This window comes from Anomalospiza imberbis, chromosome 2 (genome assembly GCF_031753505.1).
Source record: "Anomalospiza imberbis isolate Cuckoo-Finch-1a 21T00152 chromosome 2, ASM3175350v1, whole genome shotgun sequence".
In the NCBI taxonomy this organism is placed as follows: Eukaryota; Metazoa; Chordata; class Aves; order Passeriformes; family Viduidae; genus Anomalospiza; species Anomalospiza imberbis.
This window is the reverse complement of record NC_089682.1, coordinates 24697244-24719691: the sequence shown is the minus strand read 5'-3', so window position 1 is coordinate 24719691 and position 22448 is coordinate 24697244. Positions and strand designations below refer to the sequence as shown.

Here is a 22448-nt window from a genome sequence, read left to right as displayed (position 1 = left end):
CTGTATTAGTGAAATTTAGGAGTGCAGAAAACTTTTCAGTAGCTGTAGACACATGGCTTTTTGTCATGCTTCCTGCTATAAATGTAAGATCTTGTATTAACATTTCAGTCAACAATGGAGGTATGGGAAAAGGTTATTTTAAGCTTTTCTGCAATTTCAGATGAAATTAAGTCCTATAATGACTTTTGATACCTCTGTGTGACTCGTGGGATGGTGTGTATGTATTGAATCAACTGAAGTAAGCAATGCACTGAACTTCTGATGTCTTGTCTGTTGCTCCTAGGTTGATAATATCAGGCTTACTGTGATTGCAATAAATCACTCAGTGGTGAATCTTTTTAGGCAATTCACCCATCACTTGCCATTAAGCTGATAAAGCTGTATTCCCTTAAGGTTATAATTAATTTTAATTAATTAGAATATTTTTAAGTAAATTATTTACATTTAAGTTCTGAATTTGGTATATCCAGAGATAAAAATACCTATCTGTGAGATACATTCCCATCTTGTGCTGTAAAGTGAAGCAATTGGGTGAACTGTGACTGTCAATCAAAGACACAAAACTATCTAGGGATGAGGTACTTATTAAAAGAAGATGCAAACTTTAGTATCAGTTCTACAATTTGAGGTCTTCTGTAGCAACTGTGAAGAGGCTCTGTTCCAGAAGTATCTAGCATGTCCTGGATAAATGATTCCATTAAAATCAAGATTTCTTAAAATGTAACCTGAAGCTGTTAATTATGTTACAAAGCTATTCCCATAATTAACCATTCTTTGTGTGTTAAGCTGACTGCAGATTTACAGTTCCTTGTCAGTGCCACCACAAAACACAAGTATGCAGTGGAAGTTGAGCTCTTTGCAGTTTTGTTGCCTTAGATAAACCTTCAGCTGTACATGGGTGGCCTTTCAATCAATTCAGTTCTGCTGGCATTGTCCCCAACTCCACACTGTTCCCTGTCACTAGCAACCACACAAAAGGTGAAGAAGATGGCTGTTAGCCTGCACCATACCACGTGTGAGTGGTGATCGAGAGGCTGCTCTTTGGAGATTCTTGAGCTGGGCTGATGCTTCTGCAAGATTGTGGCAGGGTGGTGTGAAGCACTCTACACCTTGGCAGCACCTCTTCTGCTTTTGGAGAGCTGGCAGAGCTGACCCAGTGCTCACACTGTCCTCAGATGAACGTGTTCCCACTGTTTACATTTAAAGAGTAGTTGTATTAGCAGAAGACTGTGTGGTAAGGAAGGCTGTAGCAGTACTCTTTGCAATAGGCTGAATGGAACAACCACTTTTCTGCAGGAAAAAAAAATATGCTGGTTCCTTCCTTCCCCAAAGTAGCTTTTATTGGCTAGGCTAGTGGGTTTTTTGTTTGTTTGTGTTTTTGTTTTTGTTTTGGGGTTTTTTTTTTTTTAATGGCAGTTGTGCAGCCACAGTCTTATTAATTGTACCATGGCCTTCATCAGAATTGGTGAGGCTGATGGGCATCTTGGAGATCATCTAGTCCAACCTCCTGCTCAAAGCAGGGACTGCTACAACAGGCTGCTTAATGCTGTGTCCCACTGAGTTTTGAATATGTCCAAGGATGGAGACTGCTCAACTCCTCTAGGCAACCTGTGTCAGTGCTTAGTCACCCTCACAGTAAATGTTTCTTCATATGTGCATCGTGGTTGTTCTAGGCTTGAGACCATCCATGCCTGTTAGCACAAGCAAGTGTGACAGAAGCAGCTCATGCTGTGTTGGTGGTGGTGATTCTGCAGTCTGTCAGGGCTGACAGAGTGAAAAATTGTTTTTATCTCTGACATATCTGTGATTAAATACATACAAGGAGATTTGGAATGACTGCTCTGACAGAGGCATTTGACGTAGCAAAGCCAGCCCTGAGCCAGCTACTGTCATGATCACGTGCCTCAGTACAGAAAAAGGGAGCTGCTCCATTGCAGCTCCCGCTGATTTCAATGTGGCACTATGAGGTGCTTCCAGATATGACACTGGAAGTTTAGTGTTCTTTATTTTGATCAAGTATAATGAAAATAATAATTATAGCTAATCTGGGCTTTTGAGCTGTTCTGTGTTCTTCTCAGGATATTAGTTTTCAGGTTACAATGTGAGCAGAGTGGAAGATAGGGCAGTAGGTTAAGATGTTTCCAGGTCAGCATAAAAGACTGCTCCCATGAGTTGGTCACAGGAGAAGCTTGTTTTGATGGATCTCTGCAGGGGCTCTCACTTCTGACACTCTTCAGGCTGCCATTTCCTTTGGAGAAAGTCTGTTTCCTAACATTAGTACTGCTTAGTTGAGAGTGGAGAGTGCCATGGAAATGCCTGTTTCATGTTTCTGTACCTTGTCCATGCTGCTGCAGTGCTGATCCTTGTGCTGCATGCAGCGGAGTGAGATCTTCAGCTGCACTTGAGCCCTGGGTTGAGTCACTTTCCACACAAGTGGACTGGCTGCCATGTGAGCACTCCTGGCCACCACTGCTCAGCAGTGGGTTTAGCATTCTCTCCAAGTTCCCAACCAATCTCCCTTTTCTGCTTTTAGTCTTGGTGAAATGGGTACTGGGACAGAGTGAGAGCAAGCTCTATGGAGCTAATAAGGAAATGCGTGCCAAAACAGTGATAAAAGCATGCATAAATTTTTCCACAAGGCCATTGCTGATTCCAGTAGTGCTATTTGCAGGTGGCAACTGGGGATGCACTGGTGGGAGACCAGGAGGTTCCTGTCCCTGGGTAAGCCCTGTATAAAGAGTGGTCCTGTATGTGGCCAGGCAGAGACAGGTCTGCTGTATTGTCCTCATGCCTTCCTTGCATCACCTCTCCTGTTTTCATATTATATTTGGGAGTGCATTCTGACACATGCGGTTAGAAGGCAAAAGCAAAAGGAATATAATTGCTTCCAACTAATCTGACCAATTTTTCTATTCTCTTTTCTTTAAAAATGTGATTTACTTGAGATGGAGATGTACAGGGCATATAAACCTAGAGCAGATTAAAAGAATGACCTGGGCTTTTGGCATGTGGTTTAAGAGAAGTCGTATGACTGAGTCTGAATCACTGGTAGCACTTCACTTGGGTGTGCTTTTACTAATGAAGTAAGGCAGGGTTGGGCAGCTTCCTTCTGCAGCAGTTGGTGTCTAGGACTGCCATGTCTTTGATGCTGAGACACCCTGAGGCCATCTGACACCTTGTCCCTGATTGCCTTCAAGGACTTAACAATACCAAGAGCACATTTAATAAACCCTAGCAAGTGTTAATTCAGGAGGGGCATATGGTCACTCTTGTTCCAAAAATATGGCCAGAAGGGGAGACCCAAATGATTTCTAATGCTTGAAGCTCCTCTCAGGCTGGAAGGCTTCAGAGAAGAACAGGAAATGGGTTTGGTTGCCCCTGCCAGGCTATGGTGGGGTGTGGGAGTATGAAGAAGGCAAATGCAGTGCTCCCTTTTCCTCCTGTTGGTGCAAGAAGGTTGTCAGGAAGAGGTATAAGATCTGGGGTGGCTGAGGGTGCACCAGAGAGCGTCATGAGAGCATGGGCAGGAGGGTGGCCTTCCAGCTTGTGGCCTGCACTGCTTCCCCAGAAAGTGGAGGAGTGGTGGGCATGGGTTCACCTGTCCCAGCAGTGGGGGGTTATTACTCAATATGTATACACAGAAAAATGCATGGGCACTTCTGGGGACAAGGGGACAGGCCTGGTGACTCCTTGCTCCCAAAGGAATGTTTTTATACCTGTTGTCCTCTCTGCCACAAGTGGTCTCTTGGCCATTTCTTCTACAGCATCATGGCATGGGGTGCTGGTGGAGGGAGAGAAGGGCAGGATATTTTGGAAACACGCACCTGCCTGCTGCCAGCCATGTTGGTGAACACAGTCTCTGAACCTGTTGAGCGCCAGCATATGCAAGTGTGTTCATGGACTGTCATCCCAAGTTGCACAAGTTTTGCTTCTGAGTGTTTGTATCAAATGCCTGCAGGACTACTGCAATGTTTCATTGCAACTTGTCTGCTTGGTGTTTATAATCCTGGATGTCACTAGCTTGTATAATGCCTGAGGTTATGCATGCTGGATGTATATTCTGTCAGTTGCCCTAATTATGTAGAGCAATGTAGCACAGCTGCTGCAGGCAGCTTAGACTATTGTTCTAAAATGTCAGAAACCTTCTTTAGGGATAGGTTTAGGAATATTGTTCTTTTTATAGAACTAGACTAAACAAAGGAAGATTCAACAACCTCTACACAAGAATAAATTGACTTACTTCGTCAGTGTTTGAAAGTTACATAGTACACCCTTCCCAGAATTTCCGGTGACTTTCCCATCATAAACACTTAACACCTTAACACCTTGCAAGATTTGATCAAAGAGAAGAATTTGGGCATGGGCTGTGACCTGAATGGAAGAGCAACCTGTGGCTTTAGTGAGTAGTTGAAGGTGTAAAGTACTGCTGCAATGTTATGATGTGTGTGGGAAGATAAATTTTTGATTTCTCTGGGTTGTGCCTGGCTGGAATTATTCTTCATGATTTAATAAATCAGAAAAATATGTGGCATTAACCCTTCAAGAGTCTTTATATAGCAGTGTCTTGGACAATGTGTCAGTAAAATATAGGACAAGTGAAAACATTATCAATTTGTAATTACTACCATTATGCTGTTGTAATCTGAGGTGAGTTACAGTAAAGAAATAGGCAAATGTATTCTTCATAAAGAGTATAACTAGTGAAAAAACTAGTCTTTTTTTACCCTGTGGCATGTAGAAGCAGTTATAGGATGAAAAAACGGACTGTTTATTCTTCCTTTATCTCTGACATATCCTCTTACAGAAAGAGGAGCTTGAATAAACTTTCTAAATTGAAAAGTACAGTGTAGATGTTCAAAAGCACTTCGGCTTCCAGTCCCTTGTACTTCTACTGTACTCTGTTCAGCTCAATTTTTACCACTTTGGAATCTCAAAATATCTCAAATATGTATTTTTTAGGAAACTTCTTAACATGGCGTGCTTTCATTATATTTCCAACATGGCAAAGCCATTGTAAGACGTAATGTTATATTAGCTTTACTTAGCTTGGGTGTTTGTGTGGTACTGGTAGGAGCTACCCCTTTTCACCTCTGATCTGCCAAATTCTCAAGCATCTGAAAACCTGTACTTATGGGTTCCAATGAGAATTGTAGTCCTGCTTTTATACCTGTGCTGGGGGGATCCAGTGCAGTTCTGTGCAAGGTACTGAGGCCTGGGTGCAGACAGCAGGTGCCGTGGGACCCAGCAGCTTGGGAATCTGCTTGGGTGGAGATGAGTCAGCCTCACAGCTGCCAAAAAAGTTCCCTTTTTTTGGCTTGGCTTGCCTTACAGCCCCATGATTAAAAGGACATGTCAGAAAATGAAATGAGGAAAGCCAAAGAAGAGCTGGAAAAGGATAGGTTTCCTTTTTTCTTGATTTTTTTTAATGTTACCTTCATATCTAAAGAATGCTGTTCTGAAATAAATGGCACAAGATTAGCCATGAATGAGCCAACTTAATTTATAAAATATGTAATTGTGTTTTTAGCAAAGTTATTCAGCTACTTTTATGGAATTTCTTGTAAGCTAAAGGGTTTCTTTGTGTGGATTCAAGAGAATCAGCAATCTTACTCTGTTCCCCTCCTTTCCTATGTTTTTTTTTCTCTCTGTATGCATCCACTGCCTTCACCTTTACTGCTGCTGGCAGACAGCCTTTTTCTTGCAGGGTCTGAGGAAGGGTGTGCTTCTTCAACAGAACAATGTGAAGGACAAAATACAAAGTGCTGTCAAGTGTGTGGACTAAACAAATTGCAAAGTAATAATTAAGTTTCTTTCATCTTTTTGTGACTTTCATCTGCTTGTACCAGTGACAGGGAGACCACATTTTGACATGCAGATTTTTAAGGCGGCTGAAAGGGAGCCAGTAGAAGAAATTATCAGAGTTATAGAATAAATCCAATAGTTAGTTTAATACACTGAGATTGGTAGGAAAAACTAGAATATTTTAATTAAAAAATCAAGTGAGTTTGGTAATTTGCATTCAGAAGAGATGTAGGTTTTTATAAACGACTGAGGCATGGTACAAACTATCCATTACCTTGTCTGTAGATAATGTATACTTTATTAAAGAACATTTCAAATGCTACAACTGGGAAACAGAAAGTTTTTAGGTAAAGTCTGCCACCCCTGTGGAGATCCCTGCTGAACTGTAAAAGTGGGAGTGGAAGAGATGCACTGAGTAGCTCCAGTTTGCAAACTCTGTTCTTCATCTCTGTATTGAGATAGATGAAAACCACAAATCAGGTTTAGATGTTAAACTTTCTTGAAAGGTGCCAGAAGTCTGGTGGTGTTCCCTAGCACCGCTAGAAAAAAAATATTTGAGGCAAGTAACATTCATCTCTTCTACTACCTTTAAACACCAATGTCCAGCCTCCTCTCTGCCCATATGTGTCTCAGCTGCTGTGGGATTTATGATCTCTCTGGCTACATGGGAGGTCTGATGTTTCAACCTTTCTTCTAGTCAAGATGCCCTCTCAGTATGTCTTCTGTACATATGGATGTTGTCTTAACACTGGGAAATGAATGTGGTAGACCATTTCTAAATGGTTTAGTGGGAGAAAGAGTTCTAATTCATCATAGTCAGTGATCAATGCCGTTTTTACATGAGGATTCTTCCTATAGATAATTCACATTGGAAATTCATAATGATGTATGTAATCTTTCATGCAAATAATCACTAACTTAGTAGAAAATAAATCTTTTTATTAGCTGGTTCTCTTTTAGTAGATGATTTATGGTATTCTTAGTTTAGTATAGAGAAATCAGAATGAGTAAGGTTCTTTTATTTTTTCTCTTTGTCATGGCAAACGTTTCAGTTGTAGCTAAGGGATAGAACAAATTAGCCCATTTTCACTGGATAGTTATGTGCTGACTAGATATTGTAAGTCTTTTGGTCTTATTAGTCCATTTGTTTATCTAGTGGAAGAAAACTTGTTTTCTAGTCTACTGAAAACTTCTGTTGAAATATTTATTAATCTAAAACCATTGAAACAAATCCTAAGATTGTAATGAAACCCAAATAAGGCTGAAAAATTACACTGGTATGGACTGATGGGGCTGTCAAGAATTAGAACAAAAGTTTAAAGAGAAATTAGTGCATTAATAGTTTGTATTCATAGTGCACATATTAAGAGAAAATTCAGCTACATGAGGGTAGATTCAAGAATTCCAGGAATTTTCATTTTGTACTTGAAGCTTGTCCCTTTTATGGCAATCGTAAGTCAGTTATCTACTAGCAGAATAGAAAAGGATGAGTTCTGGCTGTCTTAAAGCCAAGATACATGTGCGAGCACTAATTGTGGCCACAACTCATAAGACTTTTTTAGCTGAAAATGCACATGTGCTTTTAGCAGTTTGTTAAAATAGGCAAGGAATACTAAAGCAGTGTAGATGCTTGTAATGTAACAGCTTTACTTGAGAAAATTATGAGTAACTTTTTATTGATACAGTTTTTTTTTTTTGCTGAAGTGTATTGACTGGGGCTGTATCTTTTTTAAGAACAGCTGCATTTTTTTGGAATCAACATGGACACTTTTAGAGAAAAGCAGGGAATAGCAAGAGGCATAAATGAAAGAGAGAATAAAGTAAAAAGCTTAACATTATCCTAGGAAGTCTATGTTTTCATAATGTTTCTTTTTTTTTTTTTTAATGGCAAAGTGATTCTGAGGAGTCAAGGCTTCATGATGCATCTCCAGGGGCCAGAGTAGAAATCAGGGCACGAAGAAAGGTCAGGAAAAAGGGAAAGAACTAAGTGCTAGAGCCCTGCACTTAAGTTTTGCTTAGCTGGACAAGAGCTGTGGGAGCTGGCTCTCAGTCCTGGCCACTGCCACCAGTTGTGGGGACCCTCCAGCTGGCAGTCCCAGCCTGGAAGGGGCTGTTCCGTGATCATTACTGGTAAATAGCCGCAGGGACAAGACTTAGACATGGTTTCTGGTGCTGTTAATTCTTACGCAATGTAATCCTACTGTCTGTGACTTTCTATTGCTATTTTAAACCTTACTTCCCAGTAAGGTGATCCAGCAAATGTTCTACCAGTGCCTAAAGTCATTGGGTTAAATAATGTCTCGGCTCATGCCCTTGAGAATGCCAAAATAATAGTTCAAATCATGCAGAAAAGTAGATCCATCTTTTTGGGAACATGCCTTCGAAAATGTGCTCTGATTCACACTGGTCAGACAAACAGTGGATGCTGATTTCTGATGCATTTTCCAGGAATTATGTGCTTGGCTGGGACAGAGCTTGTGATTTTAAATGGACTTGATGTGTCATAAGCATAGAAAAGCTTTGAATGGTAGCCCCTGAGATGTGCAGGCACACAGCTGCTAACCTTGTAGTGATTGTAGCTCAGTGCCCTCTGTCCTGCCAGACTCATTTCCTCAAAGCTGCTAATAATTTCAGCTTCCATTTAATTGATTTTAGAGTAGTCAAAGAGGCTATGAATGTAGAAAGATTTTTTTTCTGCAGTATCAAGGAGACCAAAGAAGATGATTGCGACAGGATAAAGCCAAAAAACTGCATAGGTCAAAAATTAGAAAGATTGTTTTGTGAGAATACTTCTGTGTGATGGCATTATAAAAATCACATTTTCCTTTTAGTACCTTCAAATAAAATCTTTAAAGGAGCAAGCCTAGCAAGTGACTGCCTTATACCTATTTGTGTTCCCACAGCCTTTGCAAAGGTAATATACACCCTAAAATATACACCTACTGAAAAGTGTGTGTTCTAAGTACCTTCCTTGCATTCCAAAAAAACTTTCTCATTGATACCACAGGAGTTGCTGGTGCTAGAATTGATTTGGCAATGTGAAAGCCAGAGGAAAAGGTCTGTTTGGTCCTCTGGATACAATACTTTGGATGCTACCAGGCCTGCAGAAAATGCAACTGGGCAAAATGCAAGTTGGATATTGTCAAGATTAACTGACCCTGTGTTAAGGCTGAGATGGCATTTACGTGGTCCCTGTGTAGTGGGCACGTTATGGTTTAGTCCAGAGTTTGCAAATTAACAATTCTGTGCACAACTTTAGTTACTCACAAAATATAAGACAAATCTGTGCATTGATGGACATGCACATCTGGGCTCTATTTCAGTGGAATACTTTTTATATTTGTTCATTGTCAATACAACAATATCCTTTATTTTAATAGTGTCCTGCTGCTTATAATTAAGTAGAACCAATTTAACTTGCAAAATAGAACAGCATGCAGAATTTAATGCAATGCCAAAGCAGTCTGTGTGGTGAGTGTCTTCTGTTGAGCTCAGGTTAATTTTAGCTGGACTGTTGTCCTGTACCACATGGTTCACAAGCAATTCTTTGTTTTTTGTAAATCCCCATTCAACATCATGGCTTAAAGTCTGAACATTTTGTGGCCAAAATGTGAAAAGTTCTGTGTTTCCCTCCCTGAGTCCTCTCAGATGTGTGCCATGATTGGAAGGGTAATTGGCAATTACATGGGATGGGTTTACACATGGCACAGTGTGTGTCTGTACTGTCCAAGGGAAATTGTGAAATTGATTGATATGGGAGGCTGCGCATGTGATTATGTCATGTTGGGTATTGTTTTGATTAATACCCCTACTTTTCTGATAAATGTGTTTCAGCTGTCTAGAAAAATATTTCATAGTTCTGAATCCAGAGATCTATAAATCATATCAAATAACTCTTGAAAACAGAAGGAGATTTTTTGCAAAGTTGCACATATTATTGTATGAGGTTCTGCTGAAAATAATTGAATGTTGTGATGTGCTTAAAACATAAGCCTCTTATGGCTCATGAGCCTCTTATGGCAGGTACAAAAAACACATGTTTTTTGTACCTGAGGACAACAGATGAATTTCTATTATGTAAGGACCACTCCTTAAAACAGAATTTGTAAGTTTGTGTGTAATCAGTTTCTTGTGACTATTGTTTTCTGTATTTGAAAGTATAAAGTGCAGAATTCTTGTGCTTAGATTTATAGTATTAGATGGAAGCTGCATTTTTAAACTCTGAGTCACACCATGCTAAAGGCAAAGTAATGATGTACATTCATAATTTACCTATCTCATACTTGTCACTGATGATGGATAGTGATTTGTGTGTTTCCCTAAGTACCAGTTGTTATTATCCTGATAGGCCAATATCAAGTGATATAATTGATAGGAAATAGTCATTTGACTAAATTTTGGTGCTGATGCTTTAATATCTGACTGGCTGCAGGAATTATTTAGTTAACCATTAAGTGTAAAACTGGATCTGTTTTTGGAGAAGCCATCAGGTTCTTTAGACTGGTTATTTACCTGCCTTTGTTTGGGACAGTGAAAAAGCTGGGGGGACTGTAAAAGAGTCAAGGCACTTTGCATGTTATGATGAAGTACTGAGGTGGCAGCTGGGTGAAGAAACAATTTCTAAGTGTATTGTCTGGGTAAGGCCAACAGCCACACTTTGCCATTCCTCTGTGCCTTCCTGTGTGTGCTGTGCTTCCTGGGGGACAGATTGGTGTTTCATCCTGCTTCTTATACCTGCTTTACTGTGGTGTATGGAAAAGATATGCCAGCTTTTCTTTCCTGGCTGCTGCCTCCTACACATGAAGCCTTGCAGGTGAATCAACACGATTTGCCTTTTACCCGCTATCAGCACCAGCATTTGAAGCTGCTGAGGCTTGGTCTGTCCAGCAGCAAGGATCTGCTCCTGCAGGAGGAGCAGCAGAACCCACTGCCCATCATCCCAGGGGGAGGGGCATATCAGCTGGAGGGCTGTACATCCCAAGTGAGACCCTTCATCTCTTCATGTGAGCTAGAGGGTGTCCGGCGAGAGTCCATCATTGCCTGTCCTGTTGGGACTGGAGGGGTTTGCTCTCCAGTAGAGCCTGATGTGGTAGCACTGCTCCATCCCTTCCTGAAGTTGCCTTTGAAGCTGAACTCTCCAGCTGGCTGCAGTAGAGAGTCAGAGCAATGCCAGTTGTATTCCCTTCAAAACCTACAGGCCATGAGAAAAGGGAGGGACCAAGCTGTAAAAGTGCCAGAAAATGTCTGTAAGATCTATGTGTCTTCTTCCTCTTAAGGTTTTTCAACAATTTATTTATCGCATGAGAAATTACTTTTGTCACTGAAGAATTATGACATGCAGAGAAGTTGGTTAGGGATCTTCATCAGCAGAGTAAAAATGAGTTTCATCAGTTTGGCTGTCTGAGGATAATTTTATCTTGACAGGTCTACAGATGGAAAATAGAGGCTGGTCAGATATTCTGTGCCTCTTTTCCTCCCTTATAACCAGCCTTGCTCTGTTCCCCAAACTGAAAGTCCAAAATGTCATGTCTGTAATCACTTCACTTCTTCATGCTTGTTTCATTGTTGGGGCTTTGTGATGATGAGCCTATCATCACTTCCGAAAAACTCAGTCAATTAAAATATAGCACGTGAAAATATATGCTATTGTCTAATTTTGGGAATACATTAAAAGCTTCTGGATGTGTTGACAGGTGAGAAACTACTTAGGTGTTTTGATCAAGGTAAATTACCAAGGGAAAGGTGTCTCCTCAGGCTCTTGGATGAGTCATCAAAGAGATTTTTTTTTTTAATAATAAAGACATTAACAAAGAGACATCCTCTAGAATGTTATCAGGAGAGTGCAAGACAACCTTTTCTTAAGCTAATTTTTCCCACTGTTAAGTGAACACATCAAGCTACCTTCAAATTGTCTTTTCCCTTGCCAATAAAATTGTCATAGCCTGTGGATGCATTTCTTGGTACCCTAAGTTTTCCTCCTCGTTGTAACTCTTAACATTTCCAAGGAGATAGATTACTTAGTGGTCTTGAAGTCCAGAGGTGATTGCAGGAAAGAGAAATGAAGAATGTAAGGTTGACTGAAACCCAAAAGTTTCATAGCTGTGCCCAGCAGGTTTATTATTGCTATTTTTTAAGGACAACTGACAGCTGGTATGGATCACAGTGTTTAGAATCCATGTGGAATGAAGGAATACATATGGGCTTTTTTTGGGGGAAAAAAAAAGCAATCCAAAAGGAGTAAAATTTGGCTTTTGGTTTTTTTGTGTGTTTTGTTTTTGGGTTTTTTTTTCAGGCCTTATCACAAAATACTGGAAAGAAAAAATTTGTAGAAAAATGCAAAAAAATACATATTATGTATTTTTGTCTTAGAATAGGCAGTAAAGTAATTGCTAGGGTAATGAAAATGTATTACCACTGCACTTATATTTATCAAATTTTTTAAAAATTATAAATAGTTTGAATTAACAACTTCATTTTGGAACCTGCAGTATCAGCCCAACACAATTCCTGTGCACTGCAATCTGTACTATGCTCAGTCCTGTGCAAAGTATGCTGTTGTGTGTTGGCATATTTGTTTCTTGACTAAGATTTTTTTTGCCAGAAGTATCTCCTTTATTTTTATTACAGAGTGAAGAACCTGTGCACATACTTGTTTCTGAAATCTTCATTTCTGTTTAGAAGTTCCTGGTACTAATACTGACACTTTATCTTTTTCAGCATTTTCTTTTTCTCTGTTCTAGACATATGCCATAGTTGCCGACTCATGGAAGTATGTGCTAGTACAACCCTCTCAGTATTACATGTGATATTCAAAAGTATTTTATCATTCATTTCATGCAAACATGTCTAGCACAAACATATCATATCACTCATTTTAGGACTAAGAGATGCCTTATGCATAATGGTGATAAAACCTCATTTTGAGAAGCAGTTATCTGTTGCAGATACTATTTTTTCTTTTCCCCTCATTACATTTTATTTTTCTTCAGGAAAAGTGTGATACCCTCCTGCCCACTCTCCCAACACCTTTAAAAGCTGTGGAGAGCTCTCACATCCTCATCCATGAGGACCATGGGTCTTGATAGATAATTAAAGAATAAGAGTTCCAACAAATATCTTTTCACTTGCCAATAAAATTGTCATAGCCTGTATTCTGATTCAGTGGTAAAAAGAAAATGGTAGGGTTTTTTTCTGTTCTTTCAGGTTAAATTATGAACTTTCTCGCTGTGCAGTCTAAGGTTCTATTTTCCATTTCACTTTGTTCACTGATATGTTCATCAGACCTTTTTAGATAGGAAGATATGGACATTGCATCCCATCCAAAGGTGGAGTGTGTTTCAGAAGTAGGTCTCCAATGTTGCCTCTGGACCTGCACCACGTGCCACAAACCCCTTGAGGGCTGTCATTTTTTATCTGAAGGTTGCAGTGCAATTGTTGTGTCTCCAGTGGTAGCCCTCCTGCTGCACATCCACCTGCTCTCTCAGCTACAGGCAGAATTGCTAACAGGTTCAGGTCCTGCAGCCAGAAGGGATGAATCCAGTGTATTTGTAAGGAGCTTGGTCTCGTACCAACTTGGTACCATCCTTTCCCCTTTTCCCTTTGGTGCATGGAAGGAGTTCTCCTGCCTGAGCAGCTCCAGCTGGCTGCCTGCATAGTCTGTCTGAGCATGGATCTCCAGCTCCGTAACGCTGTTCAGCTGCTGATCTCATTCCTGTCCAAGAGTGAGGTGAGCTTGGAGCTGATCTGGTGGGCTGAGGGAAATGTTGCAGGCAGTATCCAGTGCAGCTCCCGATGAGCATGGCTGGGTTCACATGTGGGAGCAGAAATCAAGTCCCTATTTTGCCACAGGCTGCTTTGGCAGCCCTAAGGCAGTATTTTTAACTTCCCTGTGTCTCCCTTTCCTAAAAGTGAAATAAGGAGAACAAAACCTCCTGATATTCAAAGTAAGATATAAGTAAGTTGTGTGATATTCTGTGATAGGGATTATACAAAGCTTGAAAGTGTGTAATAAAAATGAATTTGATGGAGATGGAAGAATAATTTCTCAGTATCATCAGCTTCAGGAATAAAAGGAGTTCACACACTCAAAAGTTGGCAGCACACTGGCCCTCATGACCTAACATGTAACTCTGGGTTGCCAAGCTTTTTCCTGTATTGGCCCTTGCTGCTCTCCTTTTAGAGCAGTTTCTGCAGTAACCACAGAGACAAAAACTTTAAATACATAGGCTAAATATCAGAATAGGAAAAAAAGACAAATGATTGAGGGGAATTTTGTGATGGGTTCAGGATGATGCACCAGATTAATTTGGGATTTCCATCCAGTGATTTTGGCTATGTCTCTCTGATTCTCTTGGAGCACAAATAATTACAGTATATTTAAAAACATATTTTCTAAATTCTTTCTGCCTAGGACCACAAAATAGAAAAATCTTGCCTGTTTTGGTAGTAAAAACAAGTATTCACAGAATTACTTAGATGAGTAAAGGTAGAGGAAGAAAATAAAAGTAGTAAGACAGAATAGCTTTAAACCTGCATACCTTATGATGCCCACCAGTTTTTATGAGGTAAAACTAGCCAAGATCGCCATATAAATTTATTTTAATTATTAAAAATAGTCTTTTGGAAATGGAAATTTTAACTTTTAATTTTTTTTCCAGTTTAACATGAAATTCCTGTTCAGTGAAAGAAGGGGAAATGAAGTAAATGAATAAAGGAAAGCCTTGCCAAATGATGATAAGCGTTGAATTGTTGCAAATAACTGTAAAAAGTTTAGTGTCATTACAGGAGAGTATGTTACCTGTTCTCCTCTTCCTTCGCTGCTAATCGAAATTAGGGGGAACTGATTTTATTCTTTACAGTTAAATTTACAGCATTGAACAAGACAGGCAATCCAGGCTGTTCTCAGCTGGATAACAAACAGTACAGCTATTCTTTTGGTCTCAAAACCCTGACCTCGTAGGGAAAAGTGATCCAACTGCTTCCAAAATAGGCACATCTGTATACTGTAGTACTTTGTCTCTCAGGGATACTTGATGTGTGCTCCACCAGTTGAAGAATGGGTGAGGTAAATGTAGAGTTCCAGAATAAAAGGCATGAAACTACACCTAATCCCAAAAATTTCAGGCATCCCTGGGTGTTTTTTATTTAGAAAAGTTCGTGTCAATCTATTTTAGGAAGTACTGCACACAGCTTCTGTTCTTCATTCTCCTCACTTCTTTTAGTTTTTGGTGAGCACTTAAATACTGTACCTGTCTTAAGTACACGTACAAATATTAAATCACTCTATTGCATCATACTGGAAATATTTTTTTCTGTATTCATGTGCTGAAATACTGAAAATGAGGTGGAAATGCAAAGCAAGCATCCCATCAGTTGACTTCACTCTCATTTTGTGTTGAAAATGCAATATTTTTGAAATATCCAGAAAAAACATTGAAATAGAAATGGTTATAAAGTGAAGGATGGATGTGACTTGACTTTTGTAAGCACTGTTTTTTGCCTGTAGACAATTTTCCATGTGGAGTTGAATAGGAGAGCTCCCAGCCACTGTCACCTCCTTGCTCTAGTAATATCAGGTAGCAGTGAAGTAAGCATTCCAGGACCCATTGGTGGGGAAAAGATCTGCTGCCTTTCCCTAGAGAGTAAGAACAAGCAGCCCTCTGAGCAAGCCTTTGTGCTGCCATTGTGGTAGGATTAGGAGAATAGTTAACCCCACTAGCATGGTATTGGCAGTGAAGGTTTTTGGTCTCTGTTGTAAATGTTTTGTGATTAATTTAACAGGGTTGGACAGGATAGGGAGGCAGGTTGGACTGACTTGCTGGCTGATGCTAAAGTGGCTGTGTCCCACAGGGCTGCCAAGAGAGACGTTTCCACTCCTTTTTCTCATGTGTGTCAGCGTCAGTGATGGTTTTGCTGTGAGCTGTAGCCCATTTCAGCCCGGCTGGTTCCCGCAGCTGGCTCCTGGCTGCCTGACGGCCGCTGCTGGCACTGCAGCGGCAGCGGGAGCGGGGCCAGACCGCAGCTGTTAGCGGCAGCGGGGCTGGGGCTGTGCCGCAGAAACTGGGCTAACCACAGCTTCAAGGTGTGGTTTCACCTCAGAGCTGCACTGACCTAGAGCAGGGGTGGAGGATGAGTGGGGCTGACCTGCTCACAGCCGGCTATTAACTGGCTTCTGCAAGTTGCAGCCTTGTTTTCTCTCTAGCCTATTTGCATGTGGAGGGACAGTGGCCATTCAATGCATGATGTATAGTCAAATGCGCTTCTCACCACTGGCCATGTGCTGACATATTAATATGTCTTCCTACTGAGAAAATGCTTAAGGAATATTCTGTTTTCATAGTCAAGCTCTGTGCAACCTAAACATGGGCCCCTTTTGCATCATTCTAGCCTCTAATTGCTTGATGGGTTTCACAGGATCACATCTTATTCAATATATGGAACAGAATGTGCTCGCTCAGCAAGGGAAAATGCAGGAATTTTTGCCTTACTCCTAACTTTCTGGACTTGTTTCTTACTTAAGGTCTGATAAGCAAATTGTGCTTTGAAGGCAGAATAAATGCATTCAGCTTCTCGTGAGCTTCCTATGGCATTTATCACAGTAATACCTGAATGTTTTGAGAAAGCATGTGCTGATTTTTATATGCATACTCCCCAGAAGGAAAGAGGCAGTGTATTGGTGCACTCAGTTTTTTCATCCCATTCTTCCTGTGCAAGCCAGAGTGGTGCATTAACCTTTCCTAAAGATTTCATAGCTATTTGCTGACTCTTTGGGAGAGGAAGCCTGGAAAGGGTAATGTCAAAAGTAACTCCTAATTAGCAGTCAGTACCATTTCACAGTCTGCTTTTAACACAGTCACTTCAGCTGAAGCCAGGACTTTGAGATGTTTGGTTTGAGAAAAGACCCAACGCTAAACATGTAGAAAAAATGGGGAATGTATAATTAGTGACTGCCTGTGAAAAGTGTGGAAATGATTTGTGCAGCATCTTCAGTTGATTTCATGGGAGAGGCACAGACTGGATCTCATTCTCCAGGGCACCAGTCAACTGCCTTAACCAGGAAATATCTTTCCATTTGTCTGTCTCAGCTCTCTGTACATCTTCCACTACAGCAGCAACCAAGCAGCAGACATACAGGCAGTCTGCATTAGGATTGCAGAACCTAGTGCTGAGATTTCACATTCTCCATATTAAATGGGTCTGAGTAGGGCTGGTGCTGGCCAGAGATAGCCATGCTCTCTCATAGCTCATACCCATTTTTAGAAAGGGTAGATGTTTTCTACCAGAGTTCCTTGCTGTGTATGCCAGGCAGGAGAAATGCAAGGTAGGTGGGGTGATGGAACGTTGGCCAGGCCAGGCTGGTGTGGAGGGCTTGGGTTGCCTCACAGCACTAGTAATTTAATGACTGCAGCCTGTTAGGAGAGCAAAAGAGCTGCTTGAGAAGAAAGGAACCTTCTGCTCAGCACAGGCTTGTATGGAGTTTTCACAGAATACCCTTAATTTGCATTTCCTAACTTGCTTTCGCTTGGAAGGAGAAGGTTGTAGATTTAAAACCTCAAAAAATAGTTCAAAGAACAGAGTAAGTTGATTAAAAAAATGTCATTATTTTTCCATTTTGACTCTTTCAAGAAAGACATTTTTTCCCCCAGTCCTAAGCCTATGAAGTGTAGGTATGTCACAGAGATTGTGATGAGAAGTACCATTTCCCTGCTGCTTTCAGTTATTCCATCACTTCCTCAGGGCAGGAGGAAGGTGTGGTATTTGAAATCCTTTATGAAGGGCTTCACAGTTACTTACTGAAAGCAGTGGTGAAATGGAAATTCATTTTTGTATGTCTCATCCAAACTACAGTTTGGTCCACCAAAGAGACTGCACTTTTGCTTCTTCCTTCTCATTTTCTCAGCCCAGTGTCTTTCACCTGACTGTATTGGTTACTTTTCATTTACATTATCTGTTTATCTTACCTGACACCTTTTTCTCCTTGTTCTTGTGCCTTAATAGTCTGGCCCCCATGTATTTGCCTATTTCAGTCTTACCCATCTTTCTTCACATGAAACCATTTGACCTTACATACACTGGCAGGCCTACAAGCTTTGTCAGCATGAAGCAGGAAAAGAGTAGGCAGCAAACTACAGGTTTTGATGTTAGCATTGTGTATATTTGAGTATTTTGCCCTTTCAACTGCTGATGAGCAGGAATTCCCAGTTTACATCTGCTTAATCTGTTTGATTACAAATGCTTAGTCTGTGCTTCTCCTTTGGTGTTCCTTCTTTTCTGTGGAACTATTGCCAGATATAATTAATATGCCTGAAAACATGGAAGAGTTCATGGAACAACTGTCTTTTTCCTTGGAAATAGTTCAGTGGGCCTTTGCTATGGCGGGCTTCTGTGTTGTGTTTGTCTCCTTCTAAGCTTTAAACTGCCGTGAGAAAACAAAAAAGGTCAGATGCTGCAGGGCTTCCTTGCAAACCTACTTTCTATGTCACGAATATGGGGCTTTTAAAACTAGCTAAAAGCTGTATTGAAACAACTGGAGAATGATAAATTCTATGAATTCAGATGAAGCAATGGTAAAACAGCAATATGGTTGTTTTTAGGCCTCAGGTAGACAGATGCAGGTTTTTGCAACCTGTTTTGAATTATCTTTGGTAGTAGAAAATTGTATATTACTGTTAACTGTGTAAAACGTGAGGTTCTCTGAAGCATGTTTCTCCTTAGAGAGTATCTTTCAGAAGATCAGCGTTGGCACTGTGACAAGACATGTCCTCCTACACATGATGCCTTCTATGCACTGCTGGTAGCCCTAAGTGTCTACTGATGGCAGTGAGCACCTCGAAAGTATTCATCAACCTGGTGGGCATTATACATGTACTAACCACACAGCGTATTGGGAGATTGTTCTTGTTATCTGCCTAAAGTGATAATCAATTATAAAAAAGGTCTTTAAGTTGTCCAAGAAGATCATGATATGCCTCCTCTGAATAAAGTGATTTGATGTAATTTTATATAGCCTTTAGGACAAAAAGAAATGTGTCATTTTCAATCTGCTAATAAGCTGAGCAGAAGTACAGTAGAAGGGAAAAATTAGAAGGTAAAGTGTAATATTGCAGCAGGTGTTTTGTAGCTTGCACGTTCAATAATTTTGAAGCTTAGAAGAACTAAAATTTACCTGTTGTTTCAGCAAGCTTTAGTTTAGATCTTGAACACTGGGCTTAGGGCTATAGTAAGACTTAGAAATTAAGAAGGAAGCTACAAGAAACCTGACAGCCACAAGTTCCTGCTCCACTGGAATTCTGTGTTCTGATTTTGCTAAATTGGGTCAGTAAATATTGATTAATAGTTGCAGGTAGGTATCATGGCATAAACATAATCCACTAAGAATCACTAAAAAGTTTGAGGAATTATGGGACTGGCTGCTTTGGCTACTGTTGCTGTTTGAATAAGAATTGTTTTCCTTTTTTTCAAACTGAACAAATACTAGGATTACATCACGTCTTTTAAACATTTATAGGTGTTATGACTTACATAATGCATAAAACTGCAAGGAAAATAAGTTGTACTTCTTGAACAGCAAGATTTGAAATTCTCACAGTTGGTATTTCATTGGTTTTTAGGACCAGTTCTTTTTAAAGAGTTTTGCTTTTAATATAAATGATCAATTGTTTTACATTTCAAAGGAATAATAATGACATTGTGTTGCATTCTAGATAGTTCGGAGTTTAGGAATGCGACTTTTATTTTAAGGTTGCATGGGATCTCCCAAAGGCATTTCACTTTTGACCTTTAGATGAAATAAATGGATGTTCCCTCTTTGTGAAATAGACAGAGCCTGCTGGTGGAGTGCAAAGGCATTTCTTATTTAGCACAAAGTCAAGCTTTATGTGAGGAATTAGATATACAGATTAAGCAACAGTACTAAAATGAAGTAATGCCAATATAATGCCAATCTTGTTTTCACCCTAAGTAAGTTTGCATTCTTAAACTCAGACTGCTAATGTACATCTGTGTTATTAGCTCTGCCTTTGGCTTCTTTGCTTCTGATTTTCCATTCACAGTTTCATAGTAAGAGATGCCTGTGCATGTATATGTGTGCTGATGGTCGAGCTTTATTTCTACTGAATTCTGGGGTATCTGAGGTAGTACATGTATTTCTTAGCAGATATGTCTAATTTTCAGCATAGAAGAGTTTTGATTGTAGGTAGTGAGAAATAGGTAGATACCTAGATTAAGACTTCTGCAGTACATAAATCGTAAACTTTGTCTTCATTTTATTATGGTGTTTCTAACATGGTCATTCTTTCAGCTGTTCTTCAGGGTACTGTATGTACAATTGTTTTGTATAGCATTAATTGTTAAAATAAAATCTGTGTGCTATAAATGTTAGAGAAAGAAGTATTAAAAAATACCATACATTGGAAGCAGAAGGTGAAGAGATTTGTTGTGATGCTCAGGAATCTGTAAAAATCCATTCATAGCTGTGAACCAACTTTTTGAAGTGCAGAACCGATCATAAGGAGCAGGCTCTGGACTTGCCAAGTGGTTTGTTCAGCTTTCCAGCAGTGGGATATGGCCTTGAGGGGTGACCATGGTTTCTGTCATTAGTCCTGCCCACCCCAGAAGAACTGTACACAGATGAGCAATTCTGGTGATCACTTGTCCTGGCTGGGGATGTGGCTAGGCATGCTCAGTTTTGGTTGAACAGTGCCATAAGGAGGAAGCATGAATGTTGTTTCCAGTTGTTTATTGTACATACAAAGTAGGTCAAAGTGGCGTTGAAATTTCTACTTCCATTTTCAGGCACCTGGTTTAGATGTACCGACAAGGATAACAAAACTTGTCAACACCCTTCCTCTCTCTCACCTCATTTCTGCTGGACCTGCATAGTTGAGGGAAAAAATCAAGCAAAAATATTGTCCAGATAAATTATTAATCACTCACCCATAAACTGTTACTTTGAATCCCAAGTAGTATTGGGGTAAAGTATATCCCAAGGGAATAGTGTGGCACCTCAGTACTACAGTGCCACACTTTTGCTTTTTCAGGAAAGTTATAAATGAGTTTCAGTATTAAATGGATTATTGTTCAGGTAAAATTTTTCTACATATTTAGATCAGAATCTGAATCTTGCACAGACCCCATTTTTCTGAGATGCAAGACATTTGGGCCTGAAAGGCATTTCACAGAAACAAGGACTTTTGAAGAGCAGGTGCTTCTAAAACTGTTTTGAGAGGCCTGAGCTTTGAATAACCCCAGTTAAGTGCAAATGATTTCTTTGTTTCAATGAACCTCCTCACCTCTGTAGTTCGAGCCCTATTTTGTATTTAGATGAAAGAATTGCAGAGAAAGTTAAAACTTCCAGGGCAATAGTAGTGCCTGCAGAGTTGCTTTTGTAGGTGAGAGATGGCTGCTGCAGATGAGGAGAGAAAGGATCCCTTTGTGTGTGCTCCTGCTTTGCTGCTTTCCTCTGACTATTTGTTTTGTGGATACATTCTCGAGCTTTAATGAGCTTTCTATACCACCTGCTCCCACTGCTGGGCTCTGGTGTTGAGAAGAGCCTGGATTCTCAGCTGTCTGTCTGCCTTTGATTGTATCAAAGGTAGAAACAAGGGAGGGAGAGACATTTCACTTCCCAGTATCCTTCTCAGCAATTAAAGTGATAGATGGAGAGAGCATCCAGCCTAGCCACTGCTTATGCCAAGCACATTGGACTGGGCACTGATACAACTTTGTGCTGGTAAGGACACAGAAAAAGGAGTGTTTTATTGTTGATTGGATTTGATTTGTGCTGTGGGCTTGAGCTGATGCATTTGTCTGATAGTCAGGGATATTTTGATTTTGAAAAGCTCTGGAAATGCTTCCATAGCTGTGTGGCTTTTTATTCTGGTTTTGTTTATAGGAGAGTGGAAAGGTGAGTATAGCTGTACTATAAAAATTCTCAGTAGCCTGTTTTGAGCTATAGGCATATGAATTTGGGGAAGGTTTTTTACCTTAAAGAAGTATGAGTGCGTTAGAATAAACAGGTGGAAGACTGGAAACAAAAGCATTGGTAGAGCTTCCAGTTCCCTCCATGGCACAGGGGCTGGGGGACCAAACCACCTCTTTGTAAGGGTGGTGGTGGGAAGCAGTGTGAATCAGATGCACCCAAAACAGTTTCCTGTTTCATAGAAGCAGTGAGTTCAGCGATTCCCCTCTCTGTGCTGGCTGCAGAAAAAAAACATTCTTGCGTTCTTCCGAGTATTTAACCCGCCATCCAGTTACAGTTGTGAAAAATACAAAAAGATTGGACTCCATAAAAGGAGATAATTTGAAGTTAATAGGGGCAGCTCTGTGTCACACAGAAATGGAACACAAGCTGCCATGCCTTTCACTCTTGTGTTCTGCTCTATTAAATTAATCTGCCAATTTAATTCATGTCTGTACTAAACAAAACTTTACATGACATAATAGAAATTAGCTTGTGTTTCTGCCTTGTTGCCTTGGCTCTTTCATAATACTGTAACTTTGTGCCTGCCTCAAGACAGCAGGGTGAACCTCAGTGTGGGCTGAAAGGCAGGAGATTGAATACTTGAAGCTAAAAGGCTGGCCAAAATGTCCACCCTGCCTCTGCTGTGCTCCCTGATACAGATTAACCTAAAGTGGTTAAATATACA

The 22448-nt window shown here is 40.2% G+C and overlaps 1 protein-coding gene across 3 annotated transcripts in view; it reads left to right on the top strand.

The window, feature by feature from the left end:
- The window catches only part of COL4A1 (collagen type IV alpha 1 chain), a 119775-nt gene that overhangs the window by 1049 nt on the left and 96278 nt on the right, over positions 1 to 22448 (top strand). The gene's annotated exons all lie outside the window — the stretch shown is intronic.